The sequence below is a fragment of the Pseudorca crassidens genome, chromosome 14 (assembly GCF_039906515.1).
Source record: "Pseudorca crassidens isolate mPseCra1 chromosome 14, mPseCra1.hap1, whole genome shotgun sequence".
NCBI classification, from domain to species: Eukaryota; Metazoa; Chordata; class Mammalia; order Artiodactyla; family Delphinidae; genus Pseudorca; species Pseudorca crassidens.
In genome coordinates, this window is record NC_090309.1 from 56,072,752 (window position 1) to 56,096,620 (window position 23,869).

Consider the following 23,869-nt stretch of genomic DNA (forward strand, 5'->3'; position numbering starts at 1 on the left):
TAAAATATACCATTTATAAGAAAAGTAACCGGGAAAGATATTTTCCCTAATAGTCTTTTCATGTGATTCTCACTTTCCAACCAGAGAATCGCACAGACCCATTGGTCCTCACCCTTCTTTCATCTAAAACATTAACCAGCCCACAGAGTTGGCCAATATGAAGGTCTTTAAAAAGCACAACTATACTTTCCCTGACAATCTAGTATCTCTAAAGTCTTTGGCTTCTCACTAAGGAAACTTGGTGCTTGGTTTTGGTTTTCTTTAAAGTAATTTGAATAAAGTATCTCCAAATTACAATAAATGTTAGGTTATTGAAACCCCATGGTTTTAGAAAAAAAAAAGGTAGAAAGTTTCTCATGGGAAGGTGTTCTAGGCTAGCTTAAAGAGCAGGTCTGGCAAACGTTCATCTCAGCACAGTGTACGGATTTGAGGGAGGGAGTCTGACAGGACTTCATACACCTAGGTAGTGAAGATTTTAAGTTATCTAATGGGCTTTACTGTAGTAAATACTGACTCAGCTTCCAAATCACTAGATGGAATTGTAAGAAATTTGTTAATGTTTCTCTTTCCTTCAGTATCTCATTTTGAGACAGGTGAAGTAGCCATTCAACTCAGGTGACCTCTGAAACATCATAGAATTTAATATTGTTTAAGAAAAAAAAACTTCTAGCAATATCTAACTTGGTAAAGTTATAAACACACAGTAAACATCCATGATACTGCTATGCATATCCTATCTGAGCTGAACTACTCCCTTTGGTACACGGAATCCATATTCTCACATAAACTGAAAATGCTAAACTGTAAATAGCTTTCCCACAATTTGCTTTTTGATCTGATGCCTCCAATGATTTCATCATAATTTAAGCAGACTATAATATCACAATTGATGTTCACCAGAATGATGCCCTCTAACTGTTCCACAATCAGTTTTCTTCTCAGTCTGATTCTCAATCTCTTTTTAAAGCAGAAAAATTCTTAAACATGCAATGGGAACACATGTAGGGTTATAATGGTCATAAGTGTCACTGTAGTGTCTACAATGCTATGAAACAGAATAGTCTGACACTGAGCAAAGATAACTTCTTTTTCTGGCCCTTTGGTAAGAATCTGTCCTTCATCACAGCCAGTCTCCCTGCCCTTTCAAAGAGAGGATTAGTAAGGAGTCCAGAAGTTTTTCATCTTTTCTATTCATTCTCCACATTAACTCCTTTTAGTTTTGTTGTTGTTTGCTAATGGATTTTGTGAATGAGGACCTTTTCCCACTCATTTTTGGTTTTCTTTAAGACTTCTTTTCTGTCTAGCGATTCTAAAACCTCTCCTAAACTTCCTGGAGCTATGCTACTTTCTCCGTTCTTGTACTCACCATTTTTTTTTTTTAACACTTGAAATATATTATAATTTTATTTTTCAACTATGCCTCAATAAAGCTGGAAAAAAGTCACTTACTAAGCAGTCCTGAATCTCGCAGGCATGAATCTGCCTTAGCATCCCCCTACTGTACCGACTCATTGGTGTCTGATGAGAAGCATGGCCGAGGTGCCACTGTTGGGGTAAATCTAGAGGGCCCCAGCTGGGAGTCATGTGTCAGTTACATCCCCTGCAGCCGGAGATCTGATCCTTGCGTTCACCTTTACACTAACCCTTGCCCCATGCCTCTCTGCTGTGATTCACATGTGGCCCGAACATGCTGCCAGGTGGCATTTTGGGCAGATGTGCCATCTTAAAGCTTCTCACCATGCTGTATGATTCCATGGAGGAAGGACCAGAGGTAAAAGTTCATGTTTAGCTAATGTTTACTTTGTTCTTGTTTCCTTCAGTTTTTACCCCCCGCCTCCTAATTACCACCACCCTCCATCCCCTGCCCCCAACCTTCTAGTTTCTATCAAATCAAATCTGGACTAAGCTTGGGCTGTTTGCTTGCACTCCTACTAGAATAAGGTGATGCTGGGATTGCACAAGATGTAAAAATTCGGACATGAACAACTTTTATGGATTTTGGAAAGAATGTGAGAAGAAAGCAAGCTTTTCTGTATCTTTCAATACAAGTCTGTCTGAGAGAACAACAGAACTCTTGCTTCTCCAACTCAGGGCTGAGCTGGTAATTATATATTTCAGAAGAATACCACATACAACTAAAAAAATCATAAAAAACCTACTAGCGTAAAAATGTGACATGACATGAAGCTCAATATAAAGTTGTTCAACGCACATACAGTAATTGCACCAATTACATTTAAAATATTTATTTGCTTACCAAAAACCTCAAGATATAAAAGGCTAATTATCAAAAATGACACCAGTGAACAGTTTTACCCAAGCTAATCAAAAACAGAATAATATTAATAGTGCAAAGAAATGAAAAGAAACTTCAGTTTACATTTTGAATTAAAGTGTCAACTAAATAAAACAGCAAATTCATCAGCCTTGTTGTTCACATACATGGCTTCAACATTTGAAGAAAATACAAAAAGGCTTTTCCGCCTTGATAATCACTTTGACTCTCTGGAACTGTTTGAGAAAGGAAACTACATCAAAACTTCCATGTGTTAAGATAGGTTAAATTAAATGCATAATTCAAAAACATGTTATAATTTTTTAAAGAACACACAAGCCTAGTTAATGGTTACCACTCTGCGTACCATGATAAGATCACCTTATAGACTTAGGGGTCGTGGGGTCCATTTTTGTTTCCAAACACTACATAAAGTGTATTACACAAGACAGTTCTTTTTGGTACCTTTTACACAATATTTCTTTCAGAGTTTTTCAGGCCTAAAATTAAAGAATTATACATGATGACACTAAGGGGGCGATTTACTGAAATGACTGACATTCTCCGCTGACAGCTTGAGATTGGATTCAAATTCCTCTGCACTAGTACAATTTGATCTCTATGAACAATTAAATGGCACATAGACGATCATAGTCATGTTAGTTAAAAACATCTCTGCCTACATTTATGCTTTGACTTAAAGTGAAGAAATATGAAGACACTGTCTTTTGCCATGAGAAGTGATCACTATTTGAGAGAATTGCTGCAACTCTCCTGCAATGAGCAGAGGCAATGTTTCATCAGTACCACTATCTCAACAATGTGTCATTATCTCTAGTTAGTCCACTTTATCATATTGTATTCATATCCATCATACCCACATAATATAGAAATGTTAACTGATCTCAGGTATGATACTAAAATCTTTCCAGGTTCATGGGGAAAAGGTATAACTGCAGAGTCACAGTGATGTTCAAATACAGAAACATTTCTGAATCATACCAGAAAGGTTAAAGGTTACTTTTAAATGAAGGATATTTACTTTTTTTTCTGAGAAAAACACAGAAAATTTCTACAATTTTCAAAATTCCTAAATTCCTTTAGAAATATTTTACTCCTTCCCACCAGGTAATAAATAAGAATGAATATTTTAAAAGTTTGTCTTTTTAAATGTTTCTAGGACAATTTTACAAGTTAGGTATTATTTCCTTTAGCTTGAAAGCTCTCTCAGGTCATCTTTGCCCACCTAGCTCCTATTCATGTTATAAGAACTGGCTTAAGCTCTTTTTCCTCCATCGTACCCTCGCTCACTTCTCTAGCCCATAACAATACTCCTCTCCTTTGAATAACTTCAATATAATCCATCCCTTATTTTAGTATATAATTATATATCTTCTCTTGTATTATTTTTCAACTGTTTTATATTGTGTCTTTGACTTTCCAGTAAATTGGATAATCTGAACTCCCTTACTTCTTACCCTCTCCATGCCCTACACAGTGCTCCAAAATCTATCTAACTGATTGAAATATCTTATTTTCACTGGTGTTTTCTAAAAAATATTAAATAGCCTAAATCTGGCAAATTAAATGGAAGAGCACCTTCAATATACTCATGGGAAATAATTTAATTGGAAGTTCTTTGAAAAGTATGATGGATGCTGAACAAAAATAAGGTAGCATGACATTTGTTGACTGATATACTAATAGTTATTTATATCCATAGTGTTCTATGTATGCATTTTCTGCCAGTCTGTCTCTCCTGCCCATTTTACTGTCAGTCCTTTCAGAGTAAGGATTAGGTGTTCTTATCTTATGACCCATTAGGCTTACAGCCATGCCATGAACACAGCAGACACTCAACATGAGCCTTTTGCTTGAGAGTCATCCATGGGTAATTGTATGTTCTGTTTATTCAAAGAAACAATAACTGTTTCATGCACTGGATGAAATCCTTTACCAAACCTTCCCTGAGCCTCAGTGCAGCTGGGTCCCAGCGTGTCACTTCCTTTTGTGCTCTAGGAAGACTGGACCCAAGGGCGCCCCACCCCCAACCCCTGCAATCCTCCTGCACAGTAGTTCAGACACATATTTCAGGCTTGCCAACACCCCGATCAGAGCATGCCTTATTTCACAAACAAGAGAATTTGTGTAAAGAGAAGGTCAGAGACTTCTTACAAAGTCACACACATAATCACAGACACACAATGCAGGGAAGCAGAAGGAACGCTTGCTGACGACCAGTCTTCTTTTCAAAGACCCAGACCACACTCATTCCTTAAATTATAATAAATGTGGATGAAAGACCTGTACCCTTTTCAGCCCCAGGAAACAGGAGATCAGGAAGACACTCAGCTTAGACTCAGCACAGCTGCCTTATGCCACCAGTGTCACTAGCAAGCACTTGAGACAATTCAAAGAGCCCTTTATTCCTTTCTACCAGATGAGCCTCTATTTCCTCTACACCCTTATTTTCTCTCTGCCCATTCTTTGCTTACCCTTTAGGTTTGTTCTCATCTATTCCTGAGACCTGCCTATACCACCCCTGCATTATTCAGACTGGCGCTCAAGATGATTTTTAGCCCACAAAGGTATAAAAGTATGTCCCCTTATAAATATTTTCCATTAATTATTTTTGTATAGGAGGCAGAAAAAATACAAACGAGTGTATCATTACCAATATACTATGTCTTTATGATAAGACACAAACTATTAAAGAGGTATGGAAACAACACAAGCCTTTAAGAAGAGTATGCCAGAGAAGTCTTTCACCCAAATTCTGGGATGCCAGCTGGCAAGATGGGTAAGGATAGCTCAGTAGATGCCAGGAAGGTTACACTTAATACAGGTACAAGGATGGTATTTCGCTTCTAAAGCTCTGGTTCATGTCTGGCATGAGACAAAATACAATATTAAAAAAATTAATAACAGTATAACTTTATAACAGGAACAACAAATGATGGCCAGATATACGTCTGAATCTACTGGTTTAGGTGGGTTGTTTTTGCAAGGTTAGGGCTATGCTATCATCTCAGCTGTGAAAAACTTGCTGCCCCTAATACATGGAAAGTCATGTTTGCCGAAGTAACGAACCAGACTGAATGGGCTCATGAGACCACATTCCCCTATAATTCTTTGAAAGGAGCTTAAAAGAGTAACATTAGGAAAAGAATGTAGGCAAGCATGAATTACCTATGGTAGAATCTAGAAAAATTAGAAGTGAAGATAGAGAAATAACTACTGCTTTACTCTTGAATGTGAACTTACTGAGGGAAATGCTGACATTTAAAAAGATATTTGTATTTTCATACCATTACTTGGAAGATTCTTTAGGTTTAGAAGATAATGTGTGAGATAAAGGAAGCAACACACAAAAATCACTCAGTGTGTTTCAAGATCAGAAGTGACATGTTTACCAAAAAAAGAAGGAGGGAGGCATCGCTCGATGAAGCCAGAACAAGTGGCCTTGGTCACTCCATGTCAGGTTTACACCGCACACAACAGGCATATGGAACTAATTAGTCCACGAGGTGGAGTGAGCTGGACATGTTCAAAAGTTTTGGGGAAATGCATGGCTGACAGATTAACGCTGGGATATTAAAGGAAGATTGGAAATATCTCTAATCTTTTCAGTGTTATCATCACCGGAGCAAAGTATGCCCTCCACACAGTACTTCTTGGTGATTCTATTAGGGACAAAAACCTGAGTTGAACAATGGCACTATTAGTAGTAGTAATAGCAGCAGAAGCAACTAATTTTTACTGAGATGCAGGCACTGTACTGTGTGCTTTATGTATGTATGTATGTATGTATTTGGCTGCACCGGGTCTTAGCTGTGGCATGAGGGATCTTCGCAGCAGCATGTGGGGTCTAGTTCCCTAGTTCCCTGACCAGGGATCAAACCCGGGCCCCCTGCATTGGGAGCACGGAGTCCTAACCACTGGACCACCAGGGAAGTCCCTGTGCTTTAGTTATATTATTATATTTAATTCTTACAACATTTCTATGAGGACGGTATCTCCAGTTCATGCGTGAGGAAACTGAGGTCTACAGGAGTTAGGTAATTTGCCCAAGTCACTGAGCTAGTAAATGGCAAAGCCAGGATGTGAAGCCAGGCTTATGTTTTGCACCTGTAGGCTAAATAGGCAGAGGAGTTCAGGCTCTCAGATATTCAAAACAGTACCTTCCAAAGCAAAATTCTACATCGAATGGGAACGAAACCATAGAAGATATTTCTTTGTATTACATTGTTACAAATGATGCTTTAAAAATACTAAGAACCACTGATCATTTCAGTTATGATGGTTCTATTTAAAGTATTATTTCTATTCCATTTCACCAAAAGTCATATTATTGATAGTCATATAGTCATATTGTCTGTTTGATGACACATCAATAGTAAAATGACTTTTAAATTGTCTGTTGCTTAACGTGACTATTCAAAACCCAGGTATTAAGTGGATGGATGTGTGTTCCACAAGGAAAGCTCAGTTTTCAAACAGGCGGGAAACGGATGCTCAGTGGGTACTTGGTCGCCGCCTCCCACCGGGTGAAACGTCAAGACTGCAATAAAATCACATCTAATCCCCGGGTCAACCGAGTTGGGCTGGGGGATAGCTGTTCAGACAACCCAAAACATGAATCAATCCTAAATACTTACAAATACATTATAAGTTTTTAAGTTATTCTGGCATCCTTAGATAATTCATAAAATTAACTCCTATCCCCAGAGGACCGAATCAACCTCTATTAAATGAGGTGCCCTTAGAAATAGGTTGAAGAGAGTAAAATAGCCCTAAATTGAAATACCTCCATGGATAGTCCTCAACATGGGTAATCTCCAGTTGGATTATTGAAGGTTGAGTGACTACAGATGGAAAAACTAAGCTTTCATTTGCGTGATCTGCCTTCCCCACATAGTATTAAGCAACAGGGTGGAGTTAAATAAGGGGCTTTAGGCTATCATTAGTATACAAATATTCAACCACAGAAAACAGGAGCTGGTGTTGAAAGTTACCCTACCATACATAACCATACCACTGCTACTGCTACACTTGTATAGTGCTTTCTATGTACCAGGCACTATTCTAAGTGCTTTTACGTTTATCAAGTCATTTATTATAACCCATTACAATCTTATGAAGTAAGTACCATTATTATTCCCATTTTATGGATGACGAAACTGAAGCACGGAGATTAAGCAATTTGCCCAGGTCTACCCAGCTAGAAAGTGGCAGAGTTGTGATTTAAAGCCATGCAGTCTAGGGGTTTCCCTGGCACTCCAGTGGTTAAGACTCCATGCTTCCAATGCAGGGGTCACGGATTCGATCCCTGTTCGGGGAACTAATATCCTGCATGTTGCTCGGCCAAAACAATAAAGCGCCAGCATCTGTTCTCTTAACACACTGCACTAAACTGTCCATAAGAACTGAATAAAAACCCCTGGGAACTCTGAAGGACGATAGTGCTGTTTGGGTAACAGGCAAACCATAATCTATCCACTACCTTAATCAAAACACACTGGAAGTTCAGATGAACAAAATAAACTAATAGCTTCCCCACCAACTAGTCATTTCAGTCAGCCTGACCTGAATTAGCTTTGTTAATATTCCAAGTTGGCTTTGGGAATATTACCCAGTCTATCTAGTCTTGATTGGAATATTTCTTGAATATCAAAGGATAAGTCTTGGTTGGTTTTCTTGTGTCTTGCTGCCTCCATGTCAAAAACCCAAAGGAAATAAATGTAATTCAGGATATAATGAAAAGATCAAACCTGCCATGAAACAAACCATTTGGGGAGCTAATTTGGCAGTTCAGACAACCCAAATCTCCACCCTTTGGGGGCTTGGTCTTGCTAGTGACTACAAATGTGTTCTTTCTACCCCTCTGCCAGCTAAGAAAGCAAAACTGGCTGTCCAAGGCTTCTGCCACTGACCATATGTGCTGGAGTGGGCGAAGGTCAGGGAACGGCAGAGGCAATTAATCACGCGTTATTGGGAGGGCATCTCCTATTTGTCTACTTTTCTTATGGACCAAAAAACATTTCTCCTGGAAGGACCTACACAGCTGACACACAGACAGTCAGGCTGCCTAAGATCCCATGCCATTTTTTTAATAAGAGAAAAAAATCACAAATTATATTGCACTCTACAATTTGATTTTAGAGGAGGATTTCCTTTCCCTTAAGAGGTCTTGGCTCCATGTGAAAGATAATAGACGTTCTATCTGTGAGGAACTAGAAGAAACGCATAGTGTTCTGCCTTGGATTCTCATTAGGAAAGCTTTCATTTGAAGCAGATGGCAGAATTTTTGGCTTCTCATGACACAGTGAAGTAACTTTAGTTTCTTTCCTCCTGTTTTTAACCTGGAATAATGACTGCAATAGGAGAAAGACAGTCTTTTAGATTTCATGGGGGAGTTCTGTGGATTCTCCTCAAATCTTGGGACAAAACACCTTATCTCAAATAGAAATTGAACAATATTGACTGATAGCCTGACTTTCCTAACACTGCCTTGAATCTGAAACAGAAGAGAAATATCTGTCAAAAGACACAGTTCCTGCCTTCCAGGAGGTGAAACCATAATTGAAAAGAAAGTAGATACAGTTTCACACACAAACACATAAATACGTATATAAATGCGAGAACACTTTAATATGGTGGCTTCTCAAAAACAATAGAAACTCTGTAAATAAATGGGAGACTTAGTATTATTTTAAATAACCCCTGTCGTTCTGGGTTTAGGATTGCTAATAGGTGTCTGTTAAGTCAAATCTGACGTAGGAAGAGGTCTGCTTTTGCTAAAACACCTTTAAGTAAAGAGGTCATTGGATAGCTCAGAAAAAGAATTAAACAGCTTATATATATTTTAAAATTTTAAAAGGGAAACTTGCTATTTTAGGCTGAAGTTAATATGTGTGGAGAAGGTAGAGAAAGGACTAGCTTCCTAATGAAAATGGAGACCTGAATAATATTTCTTTAAAACTAAACTAACATTGGGAAAATCCTAATTTTTAAAAAAAAAAGGATAATAAAAAACCAAAAAGCATTCAGTGAAAAAAAAAATTCTCCTGACAGACTAATAAGGACTTTAATATGATAATCTGGTGTTTATCTGTGCTTTGCTTGTGCAATTGCAGTTTTCTCAGCTATTATGCAAGAGCTGTAAAATGAATACCTAATTGACTCCTGGAGAAAAGTATTACTACTGAAATGACTTAAGCAAACACATTCCGAACTAACAAAGTATTTTAAAATAATTTGAACTGAAAAATGAATGACAGCTAAATGACTGCCATTAACCATCCTACAGGTGCCCCCGGCCATGGCTCATTTTGTTTTTATCGAACACCCACCAGCCGTAGGCCAGCTTCAGCCGCAGTATGTCAAATACTTTGGTAACTTGAATTTTTCTCTCTCACCTGCCAAAATTGCCTGTGAACTTGCAGTACTACTCTATCTACTGCTAGGTGAACTCAAAACAGAGAATGTCTTCGGCTTCCGTTTCTAGAGAGAGGTAATGTGCTTCCGTTGTTTGAAATAGGGTAAGTAAAATGGAACAAGAGGTAGGCACATTGGCCTCAACAATTATTTAGTCAGGAGACAAAATCAAAGCTGGAGAAGAGCTGGAAAAGGCAATTGAACTCTCTCCTGCTTGACATTAAGACGTTTTCTGGATGTGGATCTCCAATTCGTAGAAGTTTATATATCTTTTCTCTTAAACTACATAGGAAGTGTATATAGAAGGATATAGTCAGTACATTCTCATATAATTTTAGGAAGAACTTCTTTTATTCTATGAGATAGTATTTTTTAAAACCATAAAGAGAAGTGTTGAGAGTTTGGAAATAGGGAATAGAAACGTTCCAGCCAGAAAATAAATCTGGACCATATTGACTACTTCCAAAGCATCCTTCTTTCAGCCTTTTCGTGTCCCACTCCATTCAGGTTCTCTGCTCCACCTGGGCAGCTGCCTCCGTGGTTGCACAGAGACTCTGTGGAGCCGAAGTAGGCCACCTCTCAGACATTCAGCTTTTCCCTGGGGCTGGTTGTTTGCATCCATTCTCCAAGCTCTTGCAGACTTCCTGGGTCCTAACTCTGGTAATTCTGTTTTTCTGGCTTAGAGGCACCTGGTCCTAATTCTGGTAACTCTGTCCTCCTGGTTACTATCCTTTCAACCACCTGGCTTCTCATTCTGCTTGCCGTCTTCAGCTGCTCTGACTTAGGCTTGCCTACTAGCCTGTACTACTATTTCTGGGACCTCCAACACTACTCAGTTTTGTTTCCAAGGTCCAGCTTCTTATCTAGTATGCCGAGCCTTTATTTCTGCACTTCTGGACATAATACAGGTGCATCCGAAAGTAATTTGCCAAAGTGTTAAGTGATGACTTGCATGTAGCAAAGTCAGTTCCACTGCAGGGAACGCCAACTCCACATTGGATATTCTACTGCTTTAAGTCACTTGGCCAGTCTAGTGTATTGCATCTTAATAATACAACAAATGACCACAGTAGGTTAGAATCCTAACCTCTTCTAAGGAGCAGCCCCAGCTATATAATCCTGGAATTGGAAGGAATCATATTAGTTCAGCTTCTTTTCTGCTTTTAAAAGCATTATTCAGCATGACTAGAATAAAAGTCATGTTTGGAATCTTTATAAAGCAGAATTCTGATCAGTTTCATTTCCTGAACGAGAATCTTGAAAGCTTCCCATTGCCTGCTGAGCTACAAAGTGAGGGGTGCAAGCCTGGGATGTGCAAGATGAAGCACGGAATACAGGAAGAGAACACTGGAATATCTATGTTCATTTACATTATCCTGTTACATTTCTTTTTTTGTATATTTTTATAGAATATATAATATGTCGATATAGTAGTGCACATATAGTTTATTAATAAATGAATATACATATGCTGGGGTAAATATGCAAAAAAACTTACGGCTATAATCAAAAATGTTTGGAGGACAGTGGCTTTTAGGACAATGATTACCCCTTAGAGCAGCATTTAAGGTACCTCACAACATGCCTTCAACCTGCCTTTCCTGCTACCTCACTCACAAATATTACTCCAATCGGGGCACCCTATGCTCCAGTCACACTGAAGTACTGGACTGGAAGTTCTATGACGGCAGGAATCATGAACATCTCACTCATACTTTGGATACCCAACCCTTAGCACATTGCATAGCATCTACTAGACACTGAAGATATATTTACTAAATGAATGATCAGTTAATAAAACAAGCTTTGTAAGTACATTGTGCTATTTCATATATCTGTATCTTTCCACTTATTGTGCTGTTTGGAATGTCCTTTCTTTCAGCCTCAACCTGGGGAACACCTATAAAACTAGATTTCTTCATCAATGCCTCTGCCCCTACCATATAGTTACTTATGTCCTATTTCGGGCTCCCATACATCTTTCTAATTATTTATAATACATGTTTGTCTTCTTTAATATCTCTCTGTATCCTCAGATCCTGGCATGGTACTTATTAGCACATTGCAGGTGCTTAATAAACACTGTGGGATGATGTGTAAGTGAGTTTCTAAACAATTATTAATCTTTAAAAGGCATTAGAATGTTTCTGCTTCTAATGATGATCAAAAACAGTACAAGACTTGACCCCCAACTGTAAATAACTGGACTAAATATATGAAACCACTGCTTTCAGCTACTAGACAACAGGCAGCACAGGACTGTGATCTCCAGGAGAAGGGAGAAAAATGCAGTGAGTCCTAAGATCACTCCAAGCAGAACATGGATGACTTGATGAGTTAAGGAGGTAGAGATGGAATTAGGGGAGGCTAAGGTGGCTGGAATTTGCAGGAGAGAATAGCAGAGAGGACAGAGCAATGCAAAAGCAGAGATTCAGAAATTTGTATAGGGTCCCTCTTGAATCCTTGCCTGAGCATTAAGCTGTGATTCCATAGAGTGACTCCATGAGGCTGGGCAAAGAATGTCAGGCTGCAAGGTGTTACAGTTCCATCCAGGCATAGTGGAGAGATATCACTGAATACTGGAGGCATTCAGTGAAAATGCCAAAACATAAGACAGTAGTAGGGCTTACCTAGCCATAAAGGCTACTCTAGACATGCCCAACAAAGCTTAAAACCAAAAACAAGCCTGGAAAGACTCAAGCTGATCCATAAGCAACTGAACTGAATCTACTAAGTGAAAACAAAACTCAGACCTTCCACAATGTAATGTTCACAACCTCTTGCATCCTCAAAAACTTACTAGACTTGCAAAGAAGAAAACAATGTGATCAAAAACAAAAGAAAATTTGATCAATAAAACAGACCCAGAAATGACAAATAGATTTAGCAGAACAAGAAGTCATAAAAAGATATTACAAACATATTCAAGGATTGAAGGAAAACATAAAAATAATGAGAGAAATGGAAACTATCAATATAAAAAAGGAACCAAATAAACTTTTAGAGCCAAAAATATACTACATCTGAGATTTTTAAAATTCACCAAATGGAGCTTAACATCAGATTAGTCAACGGCTGAAAAGATTGGTAATAGTAATTAAAAACTCACCAAACTGAAGGAAAGAGAGAAAAAAGGATGAAAAAAATTGAACAGAGCTTTGGTGATGTGTGGGACAATATCAAGTAGTCTAACGTACACATAATTGAAGCCCCAAAAAGGACTGGGGAGAGAAATGGGTGAGAAACATGTTCCAAGAAATAAGTCCCAAATTTGATGAAAATTTTAAACCAAAACATATATGAGGCCAGCAAACCCCAAGCAGGATAATTACAAAGAAAGTCATATTAAGGCACATGATAATCAAGCTACTGAAAACCAGTAATAAAGAGAAAATCTTTTTTTACACTTAAAAATTTTTTTTATCGAAATACAGTTGATTCACAATGTTGTGTTAGTTTCAAGTGTATAGCAAAGTGATTCAGTTATATATATGTTCTTTTTTAGATTCTTTTCCATTATAGGTTACTACAAGATATTGCATATAGTTCCCTGTGCTATACAGTAGGTCCTTGTTGGTTATCTATTTTATATATAAAAGTGTGTATATTTTAATCCCAAACTCCTAATTTATCCTTCCCCCTCCCTTTCCCCTTCGGTAACCATAAGTTGCTTTTCTATGTCTATGAGTCTATTTGTTTTGTAAATAAGTAAGAGAAAAATCTTAAAATCAGCACTTCCCCTCCAAAAAGACACAGTATATTCAGAAGGACAAAGGTAAGAATTACCACCAACTTCTCATTAGAAATAATACAATCCAGGGAACAATGAAATGACCTCCTTAAGATGCTAAAGAAAAAGGCTATCAAACTAGAAGTCTTTATCCAGAGAAAAATTTAAAGAAAAAAATACCATTTGGGCTTCCCCGGTGGCGCAGTGGTTGAGAGTCTGCCTGCCGATGCAGGGGACACGGGTTCGTGCCCCAGTCCGGGAAGATCCCACGTGCCGCAGAGCGGCTGGGTCCGTGAGCCATGGCAGCTGAGCCTGCGTGTCCGGAGCCTGTGCTCCACAACAGGAGAGGCCACAACAGTGAGAGGTACCGCGTACCACAAAACAAACAAAAAAACAAAAAAACCCCATTAACCTAAAATTCTATGTCCAGTGAAAAGAAACTTCAATAATGAAGGAAAAAATAAAGCCTTTTCCTGACAAATGAAAGATGACAGAAGTGATTGCCAGCCAACCCGCATAATAAGAAATGATTAAAGAAGGTCTTCAGGTGAAAGGAAATTATATTACATAGAAACTCAGATCTATATAAGTGAATGAAGAGCACTGGAAATGTAAGTATATGGGTAAGTATAAACATTTTTCTTGTTTTTAAGTTACTTTGAAAGATAACTGTTTCTGTTCTTTTCCACGGAAATCTTTAGTAAAAGGCGAAAGATTTATACAGCAGGAACTAACACAACATTGTAAAGCAACCACAATCCAATAAAAATTAATTTTAAAAAAGATAACCATTTAAAGCAAAAATAATAATGTATTGTGAGGTTTATGACACATGCAAGTAAAATGTACAATACCAATAGCATATAGGACAGTAGAAAGAGTGGAAGTACATTTTTGAAGGTTCTAACATTATATGCAAAGTAGTATAAGACTATTTGAAGGTAGATATCAGTTAAAGTTATATAGTTTAAACCTTAGAGCTTAGAGCTAAACCTTAAAGTTAGAGCAAACACTAACTTTAAACAAAGAGTTTAATCACTAAGCCAATAGTTGAGAAAATGGAATACTAAAAGATAATTACTACAAAAGAAGACAGGAAGAAAAAGGACTAAATGCGACAAGCAGAAAATAAATAGCAAGTTGTAAACTTAAGCACAACCATATCGACAATTAAATTCAGTCCAATTAAAAGCAAAATTTGTCAGTCGGTTCAAAATCCAAGATCCAACTGTATGGCTGTCCACAAGAAATGTACACAAAATATGAATTGGTAGATAGGTTAAACATAAAGGCTGAAACAAGATATACCATACAAACACTAATCATGAGAAAATTAGAGTAGCTATATTAACATCATACAAAGTAGACTTCACACAAGGAATATTACCAAGAAAAAGAGGGACATTTCATAAGTATAAAGGGATTGATTCATCAAAAAGACATAACAATCATTAATATGTATGCAACAAATATAAGAGCTTCAAAATACATGAAGGAAGAATGACAGAAATGAAAAGAAAAATAGACAAATATGTAATTATAATAGGAGATTTTACAACTCCTCTTTCAGTAATTGATAGAACAAGTAGGCAGAAAATTAGTAAGGATGTAAAAGAGAAGAAGAATACTATCAACCTACTTGATTTAACTGACATTTACAGAACAATACATCAAACAATGGCAAAATACATTTTTCTTTCAAATTCACATGGAACATTCACCAAAAGAAACCATATGAACGACCATAAAACAAGTCTCCATGAATTTAAAAGAATGAATTATCCAGAATCCATTCTCTGACCAAATTAAAATTAAGTTAGAAACGGGTAACATAAAGATGTCTTGAAAATTAAACACCACACAGCTAAATAATCCATAGGTCAAAGAATAAATCACAAGAAAAATTAAAAATATTTTGAACTGAATAATTAAAATATATCAAAATTTGTTGCATGTATAGTACTTAGGAGGAAAATTTGCAGCTTTGAATGCTTACATTAGAAAAAAAAGGTTTAAAAAATGACTTAAGCTTTCACTTTTGGAAGCTAGAGAAAGAAGAGCACATTAAAACTGAAGTAATTAGAAATAAGGAAATAAAAAAGATAAAAGTAGAAAGCAATGAAATAGAAAAGAGATAAACAATAGAGAAAATCAGTGAAATCAAAAGCCAGTTCTTTGAAAAGATCAGTAAAATTGATAAACTTCTAGATGGACTGACGGCTCAAGAAGAAACAAAAGAAAGAAATGAAATACAAATGTTGGGAATGAAAAAGGAGACATAGCTTCAGTTCTTATAGATATTAAAAGTATAATAAGGGAATATTATAAATAAGGAAATTTGGAAAATAAACCCATGAAAAGGAAAAATTCCTTGAAAGACACAATTGTCAAAACTGACACAAGAAGAAATAAAAAATCTGAAGCCCCCTATCTATTTAATTGAATCTGCAAATAAAAACTTTTCCACAAAGAATACTCTAGGCCAAATTCCCTAGTGGTCCAGTGGTTGGGACTCTGTGCTCTCACTGCCGAGGGCCCAGGTTCAATCCCGGTTGGGGAACTAACATCCCATGAGTGGTACAGCTGAAAAAAAAAAAAAAGAATACTCTAGGCCAGATGACTTCACTGGTTAATTTTATCAAGCATTTAGGGAAGAATTACTATCAATCTTATACAAATTCTTTCAGAAAGAGAGAAGAGGAAAGGACACTTGCCAATTTATTTTATGAGTCTAGCAATACCCCGATACCAAAACCAGACAAAGAAACTACAATAAAACTTCAAGAAAAATATAAACCATTATGAGTACTGTGAACATAGATGACATAATCCTTAGCAAAATAATAGCAAATCAAATTCAGTAATATCTAAAAATGATAGTATCTTATGACAAAATGGGGTTTATCTCAGGAATAAAAGGTTGGACTAACATTAGAAAATCAAATGTAATTTACCATATTAACAAAACAAGAAAAGCAATATAATTGTCTCAAAAAATACAGGAAAGTTGTTTGACACAATTCAACACATATTCATGACAAAATTTCACAACAAACTAGAAATAGAAGAATACTTCCTCTTTTGATAAAGGGCATGTACAAAAACCCCTATACTTAATATCATAGTTAATGGTGAGACTAAATGCTTTCCCCTAAGATCAGAAACAAGACAAAGATATCCACTTTCAACACTTCTATTAAGTGTTGCACTAGAGGTCCTGGCCAGCACAATAAAGCAAGAAAAAGAAACCAAGGCATACAAACTAAAAAGTATGAAGTAAAACTGTCTCTATTCATAGAAGATAAAATCTTGTAAATTTAAAAATCCTATGAGACATGCTCTCACTCTCTCTTGCGAGAGCACCAGAATCAGAACTAACGGCTGAACAATCATCCATAGGAAGACGCCGGAACTCACCAAAAGATACCCCACATCCAAAAACCAAGGAGAAGTCACAATGAAACGGTAGGAGGGGCGCAATCACAATAAAATCAAATCCCATAACAGCTGGGTGGGTGACTCACAAACTGGAGAACACTCACACCACAGAAACCCACCCACTGGAGTGAAGGTTCTGAGCCCCATGTCAGGCTTCTCAACCTGGGGGTCCGGCAATGGGAGGAGGAATTCCTAGAGAATCAGACTTTGAAGCCTAGTGGGATTTGATTGCAGGACTTTGACAGGACTGGGGGAAAGAGAGACTCCACTCTTGAGGGCACACAAAGTAGTGTGCGCATCAGAACCCAGGGGAAGAAGCAGTGACCCCATAGGAGACTGAACCAGACCTACCTGCTAGTGTTGGAGGGTCTCCCGCAGAGGCGGGGGGTGGCTGTGTCTCACTGTGAGGACAAGGACACTGGCAGAAGAAGTTCTGGGAAGTACTCCTTGGCGTGAGCCCTCCCAGAGTCCACCATTAGACCCACGAAAGAGCCCGGGTAGGCTCCAGTGTTGGGTCGCTTCAGGCCAAACAATCAACAGGGAGGGAACCCAGCCCCACCCATCAGCAGACAAGTGGATTAAAGTTTTACTGAGCTCTGACCACCAGAGCAACAGCCAGCTCTACCCACCACCATTCCCTCCCACCAGGAAACTTGCATAAGCCTCTTAGATAGCCCCATCCAACAGAGGGCAGACAGCAGAAGCAAGAAGAACTACAATCCTGCAGCCTGTAAAGAATTCAGAATAATGATAGTGAAGATGATCCAGGACCTCGGGGTGGGGGGGGGGGAATGGAGGCAAAGATTGAGAAGATGCAAGAAATGTTTAACAAAGACCTAGAAGAATTAAAGAACAAACAAATAGAGGTGAACAATACAATAACTGAAATGAAAACTACACTAGAAGGAATCAACAGCAGAATAACTGAGGCAGAAGAACAGATAAGTAACCTGGAAGACAGAATGGTGGAATTCACTGCTGCAGAACAGAATAAAGAAAAAAGAATGAAAAGAAATGACAGCCTAAGAGACCTCTGGGACAACATTAAATGTAACAACATTCGCATTATAAGGGTCCCAGAAGGAGAAGAGAGAGAGAAAGGACCTGAGAAAATATCTGAAGAGATTATAATCGAAAACTTCCCTAACAAGGGGAAGGAAATAGCCACCCAAGTCCAGGAAGAAAAGTGAGTCCCATACAGGATAAACCCAAGGAGAAACACACCGAGACACATAGTAATCAAACTGGCAAAAATTAAAGACAAAGAAAAATTATTGAAAGCAGCAAGGGAAAAATGAAAAATAACATACAAGGGAACTCCCATAAGGTTAACAGCTGATTTCTCAGCAGAAACTCTACAAGCCAGAAGGGAGTGGCAAGACATATATAAAGTGATGAAAGGGAAGAACCTACAACCAAGATTACTCTACGCGGCAAAGATCTCATTCAGATTCAATGGCGAAATCAAAAGCTTTACAGGCTAGCAAAAGCTAAAAGAATTCAGCACCACCAAACCAGCTCTGCAACAAATGCTAAAGGGACTTCTCTAAGTGGGAAACACAAGAGAAGAAAAGGGCCTACAAAAACAAACCCAAAACAATTAAGAAAATGGTAATGGGAAGATATATATTGATAATTACCTTAAACGTGAAAGGATTAAATGCTTGAACCAAAGACACAGGCTCGCTGAATGGATACAAAAAGAAGACCCTTATATATACTGTCCACAAGAGACCCACTTCAGACCTAGGGACACATACAGACTGAAAGTGAGGGGATGGGAAAAGATATTCCATGCAAATGGAAATCAAAAGAAAGTTGGAGTAGCAATACTCATATCAGATAAAATAGACTTAAAAATAAAGAATGTTACAAGAGACAAGGAGGGACATTACATAATGATCAAGGGATCAATCCAAGAAGAAGGTATAACAATTATAAATAATATGCACCCAACATAGGAGCACCTCAATACATAAGACAACTGCTGACAGCTATAAAAGAGAAAATCAACAGTAACACAATAATAGTGGGGGACTTTAACACCTCACTTACATCAATGGACAGATGATTCAAACAGGAAACACAGCTTTAAATGACACAGTAGACCACATAAATTTAATTGATATTTATAGGACATTCCATCCAAAAACAGCAGATTACACCTTCTCAAGTGTGCATGGAACATTCTCCAGGATAGATCACATCCTGGGTCACAAATCAAGCCTCAGTAAATTTAAGAAAATTGAAATCATATCAAGCATCTTTTCTGACCACAATGCTATGAGATTAGAAATGATTTACAGGGTAAAAAAACACAAACACATGGAGGCTAAACAATACGTTACTAAATAACCCAGAGATCACTGAAGAAATCAAAGAGGAAATCAAAAAATTACCTAGAGACAAATGACAATGAGAACACGACGATCCAAAACCTATGGGATGCAGCAAAAGCAGTTCTAAGAGGGAAGTTTATAGCAATACAATCTTACCTCAAGAAACAACAAACATCTCAAATAAACAATCTAACCTTACACCTAAAGGAACTAGAGGAAGAAGAACAAACAAAACCCAAAGTTAGCAGAAGGAAAGAAATCATAAAGATCAGAGCAGAAATAAATGAAATAGAAACAAAGAAAACAATAGCAAATATCAATAAAACTAAAAGCTGGTTCGGCAAGAAGGTAAACAAAATCGATAAACCATTAGCCAGACTCATCAAGAAAAAGAGGGAGAGGACTCAAATCAATAAAATTAGAAATGAAAAAGGAGAAGTTACAACAGACACCGCAGAAATACAAAGCATTCTAAGAGACTACTACAAGCAACTCTATGCCAATAAAACAGACAACCTGGAAGAAATAGACAAATTCTTAGAAAGGTGTAACCTTCCAAGACTGAACCAGGAAGAAATAGAAAATATGAACAGACCAATCACAACTGAAACTGTGATTAAAAATCTTCTAACCAACAAAAGTCCAGGACCAGATGGCTTTACAGGTGAATTCTATGAAATATTTAGAGAAGAGCTAACACCCATTTTTCTCAAACTCTTCTAAAAAATTGCAGAGGAAGGAACACTCCCAACCCCATTCTACGAGGCTACCATCACCCTGATACCAAAACCTGACAAAGATGTCACAAAAAAAGAAAATTACAGACCAATATCACTGATGAATATAGATGCAAAAATCCTCAACAAAATACTAGCAAATAGAATCCAACAACACATTGAAAGGATCATACACCATGATGAAGTGGGATTTTTACCAGGGATGCAAGGATTCTTCAATATATGCAAATCAATCAATGTGATACACCATATTAACAAATTGAAGAATAAAACCCATATGATCATATCGATAGATACCGAAAAAGGTTTTGACAAAATTCAACACCCATTTATGATAAAAACTCTCCAAAAAGTGGGCATAGAGGGAACCTATCTCAACGTAATAAAGGCAATATATGACAAACCCACAGCCAACATCATTCTCAATGGTGAAAAACTGAAAGCATTTCCTCTAAGATCAGGAACAAGACGAGGATGTCCACTGTCGCCACTATTATTCAACATAGTTTTGGAAGTCCTAGCCACGGCAATCAGAGAAGAAAAAGAAACAAAAGGAATACAAATTGGAAAAGAAGAAGTAAAACTGTCACTGCTTGCAGGTGACATGATACTATACACAGAGAATCCTAAAGATGCCACCAGAAAACTACCAGAGCTAATCAATGAATTTGGTAAAGTTGCAGGATAGAAAGTTAATGCACAGAAATCCTATAAACTAATGATGAAAAATCTGAAAGAGAAATTAAGGAAACACTCCCATTTACTATTGCAACAAAAAGAATAAAATACCTAGGAATAAACCTACCTAGGAAGACAAAAGACCTTTATGCAGAAAATTATAAGACACTGATGAAAGAAATTAAAGATGATACAAACAGACAGAGAGATGTACCATGTTCTTGTTGGAAGAATCAATATTCTGAAAATGTCTATACTACGCAAAGCAATTTACAGATTCAGTGCAATCCCTATCAAATTACCAATGGCATTTTTTACAGAACTAGAACAAAAAAATCTTAAAATTTGTTTGGAGACACAAAGACCCCGAACAGCCAAAGCAGTCTTGAGGGAAAAAAACGGAGCTGGAGGAATCAGACTCTCTGACTTCAGACTATACTGCAAAGCTACAGTAATCAAGACAATATGGTACTGGCACAAAAACAGAAATATAGATCAATGGAACAGGATGGAAAGCCCAGAGATAAACCCACGCATATATGGTCAACTAATCTATGACAAAGGAGGCAAGGATATACAATGGAGAAAAGATTGTTTCTTCAATAAGTGGTGCCGGGAAAACTGGACAGCTCCATGTAAAAGAATGAAATTAGAACACTCCCTAACACCATACACAAAAACAAACTCAAAATGGATTAGAGACCTAAATGTAAGACCGGACACTATAAAACTCTTAGAGGAAAACATAGGAAGAACACTCTTTGACATAAATCACAGCAAGATCTTTTTTGATCCACCTCCTAGAGTAATGGAAATAAAAACAAAAATAAACAAATAAGACCTAATGAAACTTCAAAGCTTTTGCACAGCAAAGGAAACTACAAACAAGACGAAAAGACTACCCTCAGAATGGGAGAAAATATTTGCAAATGAATCAATGGACAAAGGATTAATCTCCAAAATATATAAACAGCTCATGCAGCTCAATATTAAAGAAACAAACAACCCAATCCAAAAATGGGCAGAAGACCTAAATAGGCATTTCTCCAAGGAAGGCATACAGATGGCCAGGAAGCACATGAAAAGCTGCTCAACATCACTAATTATTAGAGAAATGCAAGACAAAACTACAATGAGGTATCACCTCACACCAGTTAGAATGGGCATCATCAGAAAAAATCTACAAACAACAAATGCTGGAGAGGGTGTGGAGAAAAGGGAACCCTGTTGCACTGTTGGTGGGAATGTAAATTGATATAGCCACTATGGAGGTTCCTTAAAAAACTAAAAGTAGAACTACCATATGACCCAGCAATCCCACTACTGGGCATATACCCAGAGAAAACCATAATTCAAAAAGACACATGCACCCCAATGTTCATTGCAGTACTGTTTACAATAGGCAGGTCATAGAAGCAACCTAAATGCCCATCGACAGATGAATGGATAAAGAAGATGTGGTACATATATACAATGGAATATTACTCAGCCATAAAAAGGAATGAAATTGAGTCATTTGTTGAGACGTTGATGGACCTAGAGACTGTCATACAGAGTGAAGTAAGTCAGAAAGAGAAAAACAAATATTGTATATTAACGCATATATGTGGAACCTAGAAAAATGGTACAGATGAACTGGTTTGCAGGGCAGAAATTGAGTCGGAGTTGTACAGAATAAACGTATGGACACCAAGGGGGGAAAGCGTCAGGGGTGGTGGTGTGATGAATTGGGTGATTGGGATTGACATGTATACAGTAATATGTATAACTAATAAGAACCTGCTGTATAAAAAAACAAATAAAATAAAATTCAAAATTTATAAAAAATTTAAAAAGAAAGTAATTATTGATATGGTAAAACAAATCCTATGAAATCTTCAAAAAAGCTATTAGAATTAGTAAGTGAATATAGCAATGTCCCAGCATTCAAGGTCAATATACACAAAATCAATTGTATTTCTATAAGCTAGCAATAAACAATTGGAAAATGAAATAAAACTACAATACCACTAACAAAAGCAATTTTTTAAAAAACATAAATAATGGGAATAAGTATGCACACTATAGTGGATGAACAAGATCCGTTTACTAAAAACTATGAAGACCTGTTTATTGAAAACTATAAAACATTACTGATGGAAATTAAAGAGAAATTAAATAAATGGAGTGATATATTATGATTATGGATGGAAAGACTTTTAATATGTCAATTCTCTCCAAATTTATCTATGGATTCAATGCAATTCCAATTAAAATAGCAACAGGCTTTTGTGGGAATAGAGATTGCCAAGATGATTGTAATATTTATATGAAATTCAAATAACCTAGGATATCCAAAACAACTTTTGAAAAAAGAGAAAAAAATTAGATGACTTACACAATCTGATTCCAAAACTTATAAATCTATAATAATTAAGACAGTGTGGTATTGGCATAAGGATAGACATATAGGTCAATGGAGCAAAAGAGAATCTAGGAAGAGATCTGAACACTTATGGTCAATTGATTTCCAACAAAGATGCAAAGGTAATTCGGGGGCGGGGGGAAGGATAGTCCTTTCAACAAATAATGCCATAATAACTGGATATCAGTATGAAAAAAAATGAATTTTGACCCTTATATCACACCATATTAATAATAAAATCCAAATGTATAACATTCCTAAACTGAAAGATAACAATTCATACTTGTAGATGAAAACATAGGAGAATAAGATTCATGATGGTAGTGTGAACAGAGATTTGTCAGGACACAAAAGGCACTAGCCAAAAAAGAAAAAGGAAATAAAAAAGACAACTTAGCCTTCATCAAAATTTAAAACTTTTGCTCTTCCAACAACACTATAAAGAAAACGAAAAGGCAAGTCCCAACTGGGACATATTTGCAACTCATATATCAAACAAATGACTTGTTTCCAGGTTATATAAAGAACTCTTACAATTTGATAAAAAGAAGGCATACAATTCAACTAGAAACTACACAAAAAATTTAAACAGAATCTTTACACTTCACAAAAGAAGATATACAAACACATAAAAGATATCAACATCAGTAATCATCAGGGAAATGAAAATTAAAAGCATAATGAGATAACATTACAGAGCCACTATAATGGCCAAAATTAAAAAGAGTGATCTTACTAAGTATTGGTGAGAATGTGAAGCAACTGAAACTCATACATTGCCAGCGGGGATGTAAAATGATACAACCACTTTGAAAAACAGTTTGGCAATTC

The 23,869-nt window shown here is 36.9% G+C and overlaps 1 protein-coding gene and 1 pseudogene across 2 annotated transcripts in view; both read right to left on the minus strand.

Moving 5' to 3' along the window:
* Positions 1-23,869, minus strand: part of CAMKMT (calmodulin-lysine N-methyltransferase) — a 405,204-nt gene that overhangs the window by 114,079 nt on the left and 267,256 nt on the right. The gene's annotated exons all lie outside the window — the stretch shown is intronic.
* Positions 14,072-14,203, minus strand: LOC137206248 (U5 spliceosomal RNA; annotated as a pseudogene).